Source organism: Homalodisca vitripennis, chromosome 4 (assembly GCF_021130785.1).
Source record: "Homalodisca vitripennis isolate AUS2020 chromosome 4, UT_GWSS_2.1, whole genome shotgun sequence".
Lineage (NCBI taxonomy): Eukaryota > Metazoa > Arthropoda > Insecta > Hemiptera > Cicadellidae > Homalodisca > Homalodisca vitripennis.
Genome location: NC_060210.1, coordinates 114,038,591 through 114,053,518, shown reverse-complemented (window position 1 = coordinate 114,053,518; position 14,928 = coordinate 114,038,591). Strand labels below are relative to the sequence as shown.

The window sequence follows — 14,928 nt, the reverse complement described above, 5'->3', positions numbered from 1 at the left end:
CTCTGTCAGCTATTTATTTCCAAAGCTTTAATTTGTATAATTTTTGATAAAATCCTGATCATAAATTATAACCTAAATAGAATCTCAAAATATACATTTATATATTGTTTATAAAACATTTTTAACACTTTTAAGTACAAGACATTATTTGTTTGCTAAGAAAGAAAACATTAATATCCCTAGTAAATATTAATTTAATTTACTTTAAGTAAAACATTTTGTGTACGCAATTAAATCGTTTTGGAATTTGTCTTCTATTTTGTATTCTCTGACGCACCAACATTTTTCCGAAAATTATACATCTGAGTATAGTCAAGTAAGATAGTAAAAATACTTCTAATTTAAATTCATATCAATAGGGTTATTGCCTGTTTCAGTAATTACAGTATTTGTCGGTGATATCACTAAAATTTTAACTTTAAACTCTCCCATCATATTTTTGCAGAGTGCCTTAAGATGACTTATGCTGTAAAATAAACCTTAAGTTAAAAAATTAAGTACAATAGTGATAATTTCTTAAAACCCCCAGCAAGCTAATACAAATCGTGTAAAAAATTCAATAATTTATAAAGGTTTGAATTTAAAATTATTGTTTCTGTTGTCTTTGGTTCTCAATGCATAAAATTTAATATCTCACGATACAGTTTATCAGTTAGTATCCATAATCTCAAAACGGTGATAAGCCGATTTATCTGGAGCGGCTTGACTAGAAGCTTACAACATCTATGTATTGACCGATCACTCTATGTCAGATGTACTCCCGACATCCCCTTCACCACCCCTCCAGCAAACTCCACAAACTCCACAGACACTAGCCAACGCAAGTATCCGTTGTGGAGTTAGACACAAACCTACACGGTCGCTCTAATCAGTTACAGCTCCTGAACAAGTTTCGTAATTTAACATTTTAAACTGTTTTTGTAACGACTTAACGTGAGTTAGTCTAAAGCTAGACTCACTCAGATGTTCTTTGTTTTGAGCGTGCACTGCAGTAGAATCATAAGTAAATTATTACCCACCTCATATATAATAATGTACTGTGAAACAGCGCTTTCATTTTTATTTCGCTACCAGGTTAATGTAAATAAAATAACAATGAAACAAATAATTATTGTAACAAATAAACATATGTTACAACTACCTTCGTGGATAGATTTTGCAGTTTATTTATTTATGACTAATCTATACGGTTTTTAAATCTAATAAATAATAAAAGTAATACCTTTCTCATTTGTTGGTAAATCAGGATTAATGTTGCCAGTATTAGTTTTTTCAATTTCATAATGTTTTAAATTTGGCATTGTGTAGCTTGTCTTGAATAAATATAAAATTTTAAGATTTCTTGATATGTGTACTTTATGGTTAGTATATTTTGAATTTGATGATGTTTTTATACTGTTATATGTTTAAGATTGTATATATATTATATACATTAATATCAAAAATTAAAATGTAACGACTGTCATAATCTCTTTCTTGGACAAAACGGCCGATACTCGATAATATATATATATATATATATATATATATATATATATATATATATATATATATATATATATATATATATTATATATATATTATATTATATATATATATATATATATATATATTATACTTATATATCTAATTAAGAAGTATCGGCCGTTTTGTCCAAGAAAGAGATTATGACAGTCGTTACATTTTAATTTTTGATATTCCACCATTTCTAAATTTTGAGTTTTCAATTACCTTTTATTATACTGTATACATTATTAATAAAAAGCAATAAGTATTATAGGTAGTATACGTTTCCTAATTTAATGATCTAAATTTTAAAACTACACTACCGGTACTAATCTAAAAAATTTGTTTTGGTTTTCGGTGAATAAAATTTCCGAGACACTGGAAATAAGAAAAAAGGGTTCTTAAATATCCTCTCATTTATTATGTGTAAGTGATAAAGGAAGTGGATTAAACATTTTACCATTACAAACTAAATCTGGATTATGTTCTACCGGAATGTATATTAGTTTTACGTACACTGTTTTTATGCAGATACATTCAAATAAACATATATAATCAATTAAATATTTCTCCTATACTTCACATAAAGTATACTGATGCACGAATATAGTTTCAGTGATAATATTAGTTGAAACTAAACATTTATATCAACGAGTACTGAACAATTTTCGTAACTAAAGGCGTGCGCGCGGTTTTCCTTGTTTCAAAAATTTATGGTCAATAATGCGTAATTAATACAGTTTTCCCAAACATTTTCGTACTTCGTAGAGCCCAATAAACTTGTATTATCTGTATTAACGACGAGTTTTAATTATTCGTGTATTTGCATACCCAGCAAGATGATGACAATAAAATATTGATGAATGAGTGACAAAACTATGCCGTTTAAGTACTCAAATGATACTTTATAAATTACAAAATATATTAGTACTTTAATTGAAGACTTAATAACTTCAACAGCTTTTCATTTGTTTTACGAAACCATTCTAACAAGGCACAAATCCATTAATTTATTTCCAGTTTTATATTAAGTAGAAAATTGTATTACACTAGGAGACAATTTAATTTTTCTTTACTCTATTACTAAGCTGTCATAAAGTAGTACAATTGTTAATATTATGTTGTTAAATTAATTAACTAGAATTACTATTAATTAATTTTTATCTAGAGATGTTACACATGATACAAGTGTAACTCAGTGTTAGGTAACTCAATTGCGCAATACATAACAGTAATATACTGAACAACATGATCGGTTTTTACGGTTAGGTAACACGTGAATAAAGCACAACTTCTAATATTCTAGTTTTAGTCTATGATAACCATTTCGTATTCCAATATTTAAATATAAATAATAACATTTAAAAGGCATCAACACACGTCGCGTCCTTTTGAACTTATGCTGTGAAATAAATATCTACTACTAAGTGGAAGAATGCGGTTGGGAGATTGTTTTCAGCAAAGTTTGTAACCACTCACTAACTAGAAAGTTGGACAGGGTGAAAAACATGTTCTCTAGAAATATTCTTTGACAACATCTCAACAACATCATTGAATTTTGAATATTTGAAAGCAGTGTGAAATCTTTTGTCCCTCCTCAAAATATGATGACATGATCAATTGAGAAAGATTTTTACATATGCCAAAGCGAGAATTTTATTTGATACGTGAGTACTTGTGTTTTTGAATAAATTCAAGTAAACAAAGCTACAAGGAACAATTATTAAGTAGAAGTAATGTTCGGATATTATTATTTGCTGAGCTTTAAGAAAACCAATTACTAGTGGGGATGTAAAACTTTCATTGTCTATCTCTTTGTATGTCCACACAATATCTTGAAAATCAACTGACCCATGGACTTTCAATTGTGCATGGAGCTTCATTTATTCATATAAGAAATACTACATGAGAGTTAGATAGTACTACATGTAACATTGTGATTTGGATAAGCGTTGGTGAATATTTTTGTATTGGCACAATCGATTGGGATATTGTCAGCAAACTGAAGGCAAACACTTTGAACATTTGTTATAACTGTTTTGGTAAGTGATTTGAAGTAAAAGAAGTAAAATAAAAGGATTTCTATTCCAAGCCTGGCTCTAATCTGTATTCTGAAAGCAAATCCCAATCTAATTGGAAACTCCAAGATCAATTATTGCAATTAAAATTAAATTAAAATCATAAACGTAATATCGTTGTACCCGAATATTTAAGTTTTATGGAGGACAGTTGATAGGATACAATTCATTATAGATACATTCTGTAAGTGTTTAATAAAATATTCAATTTTAGATTGATGTCCTTCAATGAATAAAACAGGAATTGAAACGTTGTAAAACACTGAATTGTGCTGCACAATATTTTAGTGCCGTACGTTTACGGTTTTGTAGTTTGTTTTGAGAACGAAAATGTTATGAAACGTATCATATTCAGCACAAGTGACAATACATACAGAGATGTCATCTTGTTTACCTTTTATAAAAGTAAGGGCACACAGCTACAACAGTCACTTTTTTTTATTTACAATTACATCAATACAAAATAATAAAGTAGCAGCTATTTCCCCTGTTTTCTTTCAACTTATTCTTCTACATCTCACCTGCTTCTACTTCATCGCTTTAGCTCTCCTTTAGGAGAAAGTGGAGAAGACGAAAACTTTGTTACACACCCAACGTTATACTTTGAATTAGTTGAATAATTAGTAGAATCAATCTACAAATATTTGAAGAGAAAGTAAAAGACTTACTGAGTGGATAAAATAATAAGACAATTTTCAGAGTGGTTAGAATATAGTTTAGGTGTTTTGCTTCAAGACTTTTCATACGAGGAATAAGTTTGTTACTGTCTAATTCAAAATCTGTTAAAAGAATAAAGCGTCATCGCAGTTTGAATTTTTTTTATAGTTACTTGGCAAATTGTTTAAACCCAATTTTTTCAATTATAACTTACCTTATTTCTTGTAATGACTGGTGAAATAAGCTATTAGAATCAATTAAAGTCAATAGCGTGCATTGATGAGGAGATCTCACATACAACGGCATCAATTGTAAATCTTATTGAATATAACCATAAAACATATTTCATCCGCATAAAACATTTGTTCTTAACTTCCGTTTATTTTTTAATTCACGTAATATGGAACAACCTCAATGCTTTTTACAAAGTTAAGGACAAACAAGAATTCTGTTTGCCCTGTTTATTATTTTTATCATTCACAAAACAGTGTGGCAGAGGTATATTTCTCCACGCCGTGGGAGTCCTGCATCCGGTAACTCTAACCACTAACGTCATTTCCTGTTCTGGTCTACTGCCAACGTGGCGGCACGAAGACTGACTTTTATTGTTTCTGTTTCCAGCTTTTATTACTTCCATCTCTGATATCTCAGTTTCAGTTACATTCCGTTTCTCTCTTTACTGGGTGTCTGTTAATTCAGTGCCTCTTGAAACTGCTGAAAAGCCCAGATATAAGCTTTTACACCATGAACATCTATGAAGTAATGGTATTTGGTACGTAGAGTATTTATCTGAATTTCCAGAACGGGCAGAATATGTTTAATTGTTTAATTAGAATCTTTTTCTTGTGGTGCTTGTTAGAAGTTACATTTTACTCGGAAAACAGGGTTAAACTCGATATATTTAGGTTTATAAAATTGTATAACTAAGAATCCTTATTCGGAAGCATATTTCATTCAAAATTATACGTTAATTAAATCATTATTTATCCCCCCCGGCATAAAAATGACGATATAAACATATTTGGAAGCAATGAATAAAAATAGGTGGATATATGTTAACCATGTTGTGTATCACGTGTATAAAAATAAACTTGTCATTCTTTAACTGTTCTAGTGAACTGTTTTGAAATCATGAACATTTGATCGTTTCTGGTAACGGTTAGAAATTAAACAGTATTTTTGTATACTTTTTATTAGACTAGTAACGAATATCCGGTTACTAACCGGTATCCGGCCTTTCTTTTAGTATTCGGTATCTGGCCGGATACTTGCTACTATTCTTCCAGATACCAGATTCTTAATTAGGATAACTTTGAAATCAATAAAACACCTTTAAGATTGAAATATTTGTATTAATATTGAAAAGTATTTTATTGTAGTACACGCTTTAGTTATTTATACAGCTTAATATACAAAATCAGTAGTCATATTTAACTAACGACAAATTGTGGTGAATAAAAACAAGTTTCTCAGCGTGTACTGGCAGTAAACGGTTGCGTTTTGCTTCGTACACAAGTCCTGCTTCTGAGAATAGCCTTTCACTGTAGACACTGCTGCAAGGAGACGAGAGATATACCTTTACAATATTTGATAGAATTGGGTATTGCTTGGCGTTGGTTGACTACCACTTAAAAGGGTCTTCTTTTCTGTCCAGACGAACAGTTTGCAAAAAATAGTCAATTTCATTTGCTGCAGAGTTTTTCCCAATGTCAATAGATTGGTCTGATACTTTTGCAACTTCGTCGAAGCAATCCCAAAAACTGTTGTGTATTTTTTCACTGTCACTACCACTTTCATAATTAGTCTTCTTGGCAGGTGGAGAATAATCATTATTAATATCAATATCGTTGGTAGATCCATTACCATATTCAAAATCACAACTCATTTTTAAGGCTTGTAATAAAATTGTTTGTCTTGCTCTGTCGGCTTGAGCTAATCCCAAGAAACTGGTCTTATATCTCGGATCTAGAAAAGTTGCAACCAAGTATTTATCATTCTCTTTAAAGTCAAAACGTTGTTCAAGCTGAGTTTTTAGTGACGACCTCATCGGTGTTCCTAATGCAGTTTCTTCCTTTCCCAGGTAATTCAACAGTGTTACTACATGTGGTATTACTTCAGATATACATGAAAGACCAGAGCTAGTAATTTTAGTGATCTTTTCAAATGGTTTAAGGAGTCTGATACATTGCTCCATTAATTCCCACTGAGCTGGCAACAAGTTATTTAAGGTATCATGATCGGTAACATGCAAGGATACAGCTCGTTTCTGTTCTAAAAGTCGTTCCATCAAATAATAAGTGGAGTTCCACCTAGTGCTGACATCTTGCACAAGTTGGTGATCTGGCAAGTTAATTTCTTGACGGATTGCTTTAAGTTTTTTTTTCTTGTGCAACAGCAGAGTGATTAAAATGGGTTACAATCCACCTCGCAGCAGCCACTGTCTCCACAACCTCTGGTTGAATCTTTAATGATTCACTGACAGCTATTTGAAGAGAACGAATAAAGCACCTTTCAGAATTAAATTCTGCAACTCGTACGCCTTTTACTATATTGGCTCCACTGTCGTGTACAACAAAATTAATCTTTTTTTAGGAATATTCCATAAGTCAGAAACGGCACTTAGCTCCCTTGCTATATTGTCACCGGTATGTGAGCCAACAAACGGTTTCATTGCCAAAACACCATGTTCAAGAGTAAATTCTGAAAATAACCAATGTGCAGTGAAACTTAGGAAACTAGCATTATTGTGTTGACAGATCCACATATCAGTAGTTACAGATATTGATGCTGATTGTGAGATATTGAATTCAATCTTTGAATGTATTCTGTCATATATGTCAGGAATATTTTTTTCATTAATGTAATTGCGACTAGGAATTTTGTATTGTGGCACTGCCTTATTCATAAGTCTAGTGAAGCCAGTACGTTCAAAAATCGATAAAGGTTCATTATCAAAAGCAATCATCTCAGCAATCAAATAATGGTAAGCTTTTGATTTAGGATCGTTTATGTCCCACAAAAGTTTCCTTTCAGTTGTTTCCAAAAGAGTTAACTGTTTTCTACTAGCAATCACATTTACACTAGTAGGTTTACTTACAGATGTGGAGGGAACTGCAGAAACAGTAGAATACTCTTCATGATGTTTGTTTCTAAGATGATTCGTCATCGCATATGTGCCTGCTTTCTTGCCTTCACCACCACGTGAGATTTTATTGTTACACAATCAACACACTGCGAACTTACTATCATGATGATCATCAATATTAAAATACTTCCATATAGGTGATCTTTTCTTAGCTGTCGCCATTAAAATACAACACACTTCAACCACAAAAAAAAAAAACAAATACAAAAGAACTCACTGACAGACCGTTGGATGCTGCTGACTGACTGCGAATGAACAATGCGAGCCACCTATACTCTCCCACGGTCAAAGAGACAGGTTCATACTTGCCTTTCCGTGAATCATCGCTAAAAGTTAAAACTATACACACTCACTACTTGAGCCGGATATCCGGTAGCCGGATATTCGGCGCTTCGGCCTAGAACCTCGCCTGATATCTGGTATCCGGTATCCGGCCAAAACCACTATCCGTTACAGCACTACTTTTTATTATTATTTTAACGATTACGACAATTGCATTAGTGTATTGCTTGTGTCCGGATTGGTAGTGAAACTAAATTACTGTAGAGGAAACATATTTTTTTGTTTCTTGTAAGTTTACTGTTCAAAAATATTTTAAATTACAATAAAAGGTCTGTAATTTATGGAAATCTAGTATTTTCTTTCGTCTAGGGTAAATATAGGCTTTGAAATCAACAGCATTGATTTATAATTCAAATCTAATTGCGTAGCCTATAATACTACATTCGTTAATAACTAATACAAATATTTTATATATATTTTATAGTTATATTTTAACAGCACAAATAAAAATGACAACTAGAATAATAAAAACAAACATTGATACCATATATAAAGTGGTTCCTGAAATTAATTCCATTTAAATTATCATTATAGAGTGGACTAATTACTGTATTTTGCTGTACTATAAAAAAAGACTTTATTTTAACATTAATTTTCCTTAATTCTCATATGTTATGAATTTCCAGATATAGGACACTACTGTGTGGTAATGAGTGACGAATGCTTCGATAAGACACAATAACCCGTGCAGACGCATCTGATTCAATAAACGCGACACAAACCAGGATTCTTCCAAACCAGGGAAGTACAAAACATTAAAAATTAAGTCGGCTGGGCATTCTTCTACATTTTGTAAGAAATAAGACCTAAACCCCTGTTTATCCTTATTCCACTAGCTCTCATGGGCCACTCGACTGTGCTAGGGTCTCAAGAAACAGCATAAGGAATAATAGTTTACTAACGTTGAATTTATCAGGACAATGGGAAATAAAGAGTGCAGGGTCGCGTGGCTACCCTGAATACCACTTTAATATATATATATATATATATATATATATATATATATATATATATATATATGTACCGACACGCTTATAAATCTCCCGTGAATAAGGCCCCTTACGGCCTATTTTCATCATATTTGTGTGTGAAATATAAGTAAGATTTATAAGTAAGATTGATTTTCAAGTTATTGAGGTAAAAAATATTTTGATACAGAACTTGGATATTTATGTGTAGGTTTAAACTTTTCTAATAGTTTTTTCTAGTCATTTAAGATTGCTGTAATTAAGGAAATGCCAGGACCTGATTATGTGTGAAGGTTCCAATCCAATCACTCCACGTGCATGCGATAAACAGGACAAACAGCGCTTGATTATGCAAATGTTGCAACTATAAGCCACGATACACTACTTGTCATGTATGCTGACTCGCTGCTAGCTCAGATGTATTTAGCTTAATAAAGATTTCAACAATAAGTACTCTGTCCTACATTTAATGTAAGTACGAATCAAAACTGTTGTTATATACTAAAACATTATTCTAGGCCATTAATTATCGAATGCTCTGAATATTATTTTTACGACAAATACTAATATTGTTACTATATTTAGGTATTACTGAAGTGAATATGGCGCTAATAAATATGTGCAGATAATAATAATATATTTAGAAATCTCTTAGATAAACTTAATTAGAAATTTATTTAAGTTATAGTGTATACTGCTCTATTTAAAAAATAATTTACGTAATAATTTATATAATATATATATTGCAACATTTTTGTGAAATGGGAAATTTCAATTAACTGATTACTGGTTGTTTCTTGGAAAGATTGGTTACCAGTTGAAAAGCTGTACTAGCAACCACTTTAATTTCAATTTATAGAGTTATAAACTTCTTGCATATCATTCAGACAATTATAAAATTTGAAATGATTATAATAAACTTGTCTTTCACCACGCCTTTTAACCATATTTAACAGCTTCAAATGACTTCGATTTGAACAGAAATAAATAACATTATAAACAATTATAAAAATAACCCTTTATATTTTGTAAAAGAAGATAAATATGGCAAGACACATATAAAAACTTTTACTGATAAAACAGAAAAAAGTTTACTTTAATCAAGAATTTGATTAAAACAAGAATGCGCATCTAAATTCACAGCACAGTAATCTGTCAAAACAAAACACCAACCCATCACACTTTCCCTCCCAATCGTCTACTTGTACATCTCTGCAATATACTCGAGAACAGGTTTTAATATCATTTGTTCTATTTATTTTATATTTTTCTAACTAACTGCATTTATATCGTGTCGCCTTAAAATTAACAAATTACAACATAGAAATAAATAGAATCATTGATATTATGTCTGTGTTGGGGATGTATTTTCAAATTGAAGCCGAATACAATATACCAGTGTCTATTAATTTTCGTGGTCTACTAAAAAGGTATTAAAATTTAAAATTAAATAATAACTTCGAAATGCATTTATTGTCAAATTAAATAAACCTGAACATTTTTTGCTTTTAATCTTAGAGTTATAGACCTATACAAATTGATATTACCTCGATTAGAATTTGCAGAAAATTTCAAATATAATATAGTTAATAAGTATTTTTTTTAATTATAATATGAAAAAATATTACTTTTGATGTATTGAAAAATATATTTTATAATGGTCTTGTTTAACTATTTTAACTCAAAAAGTGGATTTTACTGCTATACTGGTTAGCTACGATGAACCCAACTTGTCTTTCTGCAAAAATGTTTATTGTTGTCAGAATGTTTATTGTGTTTAATATGTCTTATTATACAAACATTTCCCCTAATACTTTTAGTATTGTATAAACAATATAAAATCGGATTTTTGTTGAAAACCACCCTAATTAATTCTATATATTAAAAACTCATAAACCTATAAATAAAAAACTATTATTAAGTATAGTACATTTTCAATTTAATCGAGTCTACAATTATACCAAATGTGACCTTCAAGAAAACATACGATCACCAATTTTACATAATACTGACGGAGATAAATATGAAGATTAAGTAAGTATTTCATTAACTAAGTCGCCTAATTAGGAACGTCCATTAACGGATTAACATAATTAACAGTATCAATCTCTACTGTGCAGTGATAGTCTTCATATCGACACCTAAATCAACTTATTTTCTAATGTACAAGTACTAAAATTATTTAATGAATTATAATTTTCAAAAAGGAAGTATAGTTTGTAGGCTTATTAAAATCTGTTTCCAGACCTGTTAACCAAATTTCGTCTACTTTAATTTATAAAAAAATTGTATAATAAGAAAGCTAATTATCACTCGTAATTTAGATTTATAAAAATTATAAAGATTATAATTTACATTTATAAAGAAGGTAGTACCTTGAAATTTCAGTTTTTTACGTTTTACGAGTTTTACATATCCTAAATCGGACGATAAAAAAAATGTAAATGTGTAGAAAAGTGACAATTTTTATAAAAATAATTTCTTTGGTAACCTTGGATACAAATTTGGATTTGCTGAAATTTTTATAGAAGTAACTAAAAAAACTGTGAAGCAAAAAGAACCGTATATTACATAATACGCCGTAATTTACGACATTCTATTTGTTAAAACAACACTATACAAATCGTTCTTTTTCGTGATGCTTCAAGTAAGGACGAAATCTGTACAAATTTTAAATAACATTTGTTTATTCACTTAAAATTTACAAAAAATATACAAAGGCTTTGAATTTACCAACAGTAAAAATATTAGTTAAAATATTTTGTCAATTATATAGACTTAGCATTTTATTAAGTTAAGTCTATCAAATATTTCCTTATTTACAACTGGTCTATAATACAAATTAAATATGAAGTGACTTCGCAATATAATAAAAGTAAAAATTAATAATAATTAAAAATATTATTGTATTTTTATTTACGTTGCTGTAAACTGTACAAAATAATGATAGAGTACATGTTACGTAGCATGTACCTTTGGAATTTTATAATTAATTGTAAAAAAAGAAAAAGTACACAACAGACCCTTCTGGTACGAAAATATATAGGTGCTTCAACTTTAATCCAATTATTTTGGTCTGTTCATTTTCCTTTAATTTTCCGCTCTGCTGCAATATTTGTCATTTTAGTAACAACAGCGGTTTACTGTGAGATGCTGTCTGGTTTTTACTTAAGATGAAAAAGACTCGGTTGATAAAATTGTTCTTATACAGTTTTGTGTAAACTAATCATTCTTAGTCTTGATTTGTCATAACGTCTTTTAAAATGATTTTGCATATTCTGTAAGATATGCTTTATTGCTATTGTTGAGAAGTAATAAACAGTGGGTTCGGGAAAGAATGGTTTACTACAACTGTTACAGCAAACTTTTACAGCCTATCTTGAGATTAGGAGGTATTATATTTTATTTATTTTGTGCTTAATTCTATATAATAATCGTAATATAGGATTTGTAATCCGATATAATGTAACACGCAATGGTCATTCAAAAAGCTATAATTTAAATCTATTGAACAATATGATTAAATACTAGGTATCAATAAACTCTTGCATGGTGCGCCTAATTACTCCAATGCGAATTTATGAATACAAGTAACTTGGATTGTAGTAGTTACTTAGGAGATAAACCATTCTTACGGACGAGGTGTGCTGTGTTCGGAGCTTTTGTTCAATAAGTACTGAGAGCTGTCGCTACGGATGTAGCAGCTGACACCCCGAGGGCATGTTCAGTTTACTTCCATTATATTCACAAGCTTTCAAGAAAAACAAACGCCTTCTCTGTTAACAGTAATAAAGTGTCGTGCCTAGCGTCGCGATCGCCCTTCATCGTCAGCAGCGCTGCACTTGGAAAGCGGACTAAGAACGCGATTTTTAGGGAGAAGACTTTAAGGCATCAACGGAGAGAGTGAGAGAGACGATAAGTTCACTTAACGGCCGCCTGAGCGCGCCACTGTACCGCCTGCTACACGTCAGAAAGCGTCCAAGCGCTTACCTTAACGTGTCTCATTTATAGCATTGGATTGGTTTTCTCCTGTATTGTATAGCTAGTTTAATAAAAGTTTCTAATAATGAGTATTAAATGTTCTTAAGTGTTGAGCGTTTCATACAATAGATCTTTTATTACTATAAGTATCTTAAATTAAATATATTTAATAATAATACTACTGAATGTTGAAGTATGAAATCTTATTATTTGATGTGATATAGTCTAGGCTGCCTTTATTTTCTGTTCTACTGAGAAATTGTCGTTTACAAGTTTTTACTGCATTGCACTGTTATTGTCGACAGAACTTTGTTCATTATATCTGAGCCTGCAGCTGGAACCATTCCAGCAGCGCTCATTGCAGCTTGTGCTCACTCTGCGAGACAGGTAATTGCTGCCGCTCGTCCATAACGTATCAGCTGTCAAATTATAAAATACTTTCGCAGCAAAGTTTGTAGTAAAAGAGATTAAAAGATCTGTTACGTCAGGGAAGTCATAAAGCGTTTGCTTGGATTTTCCAATATTAAACGTAATCTATTACATATTTTCAGGATTTAAATAACTTTTTGCTGGAGAGGGTGGTAAAAACATCAACTCCTATGAGAACAATTAAGACTGTCTCGTAGTCATATTTAAATAATGTTTTGAAAGGACACTCGTCTGTAGATTTTGACACATAACTTTACACCATATTTGGTACTTTATTATTTACTACCTTTATATGTACAAATCTCGAATCACAATGTTTGATTACGCTAATCTTCCTAAATTGTATTTATCGTAGGAACAACTCTTTACATTGGTGACAGAAATATAATTCACTCAAACCAGAATTGCTCATACATGTAAAAAGCCTACGAAATTTCGGACGTCGGTAAGGATAACTGCTCATATAAGTTTTCACACTTCATAAAATTTAATTTATATATTTATGTTAGCAATAACGAACATTGATATTACTTACTTACTGTTTACTGTACTTGAATTTCATAGAATACGTAATAATGTATAATTAATATATAATAATAATCATATAATAACAAAACACAGACCAAATCAGCAGATATATATATATATATATATATATATACACACATTATACATATATATATATATATATATATATATATATATATATATATATAGTATATTATAATGTTTTTGTTATGAAACGAAAATAAAAAATATCTTTCTGGACATATCACACTGAAAAAAAGGTCAAACAGTTTCATCACAAAAGTTCAGAATAAACATTTTAATGACGAGACGAGACGACATATTTGTTGATAGAAATTAAATAAAAAACGTTTCATTTTATATGTATCATGTAAGTTTTATTGGTTTTTATTTTACCGAATAATTTATTAAAATATCTATTGTTTTCTTTTTGTGTGTTTAGATTTGATCGAGTACAACGAAATTGTAAGTACTGATACAGTTGATTTCGTAGTACATAGATTACATTATGTGAAATAAGATTTTTACCAAAATTTAAATTTTAACAAACAGCGAAACTTGTTATAACTAAAACACGTCGACCATGGTTATATGTTTCCGTAAATTTCAAGAGCCCTAGAGATTACATATTTCGGATAGTTTCTGTACTTTTTGACCGAATAACTTTGCTGTACTTGGAATATACCTTAAACACTGAGATTACTGCAAATAAGCACTCCAGACAACTAAGATCACTTAACGTCTACATTCTACCAGTGAACTCGTACGGTGAACTTGGGTGTAAGAGCCACTAAGTTACAGTTGAGATAAAGAGCATTAATTTATCCAATCTACTTTGTACGAGTCTACCAGACAGTTAAGACCTTATGTCTAGTATTTTTAAAGTTCCCCTGTCACAAATCTCAGTCTAGCTGTGTAGAGCTATTTAAAATTAATAAATTTAATTTCTTTGCTAACAGAAGTGCAATTCTTATTCACATATATTCTAATAACAATTACAAAGTTAGGAGAGCACCAAACTAAGCATGCAAGTTCCACGTTAAATTTTAAGTCTACAGCTCACTTCCTTCTTGAGATGTTCAAAGAGACAATAATACAGAAAGAAATTATAATAATCCCCAGGAGGGAAAAGATAAATTGTGCCAGTCTACAGAGTTATAAACTTCAATAGCACTGAACTTCTGTGTGCCCTGAACGGTAGACTATTACTGTTCTATTTTCCCAGTATTTATTTCGCCACAACTATATGGAGTCGAGTAAAAAGGAACTGTGTCCTTGAGTGGTTTCAAACAGT

The 14,928-nt window shown here is 30.5% G+C and overlaps 1 protein-coding gene across 3 annotated transcripts in view; it reads left to right on the top strand.

Annotated features, from left to right (window-relative positions):
* The window catches only part of LOC124359955, a 222,149-nt gene that overhangs the window by 126,289 nt on the left and 80,932 nt on the right, over positions 1 to 14,928 (top strand). For 2 of the 3 annotated variants that reach the window (XR_006922198.1, XM_046813147.1), the window contains exon 5: positions 14,077 to 14,099. The exons of the other annotated variant lie outside the window; for it this stretch is intronic. The gene's annotated coding sequence lies outside the window, so the exon portion shown is untranslated. The remainder of the gene's footprint in view (positions 1 to 14,076; positions 14,100 to 14,928) is intronic. 3 annotated transcript variants of the gene reach the window in all.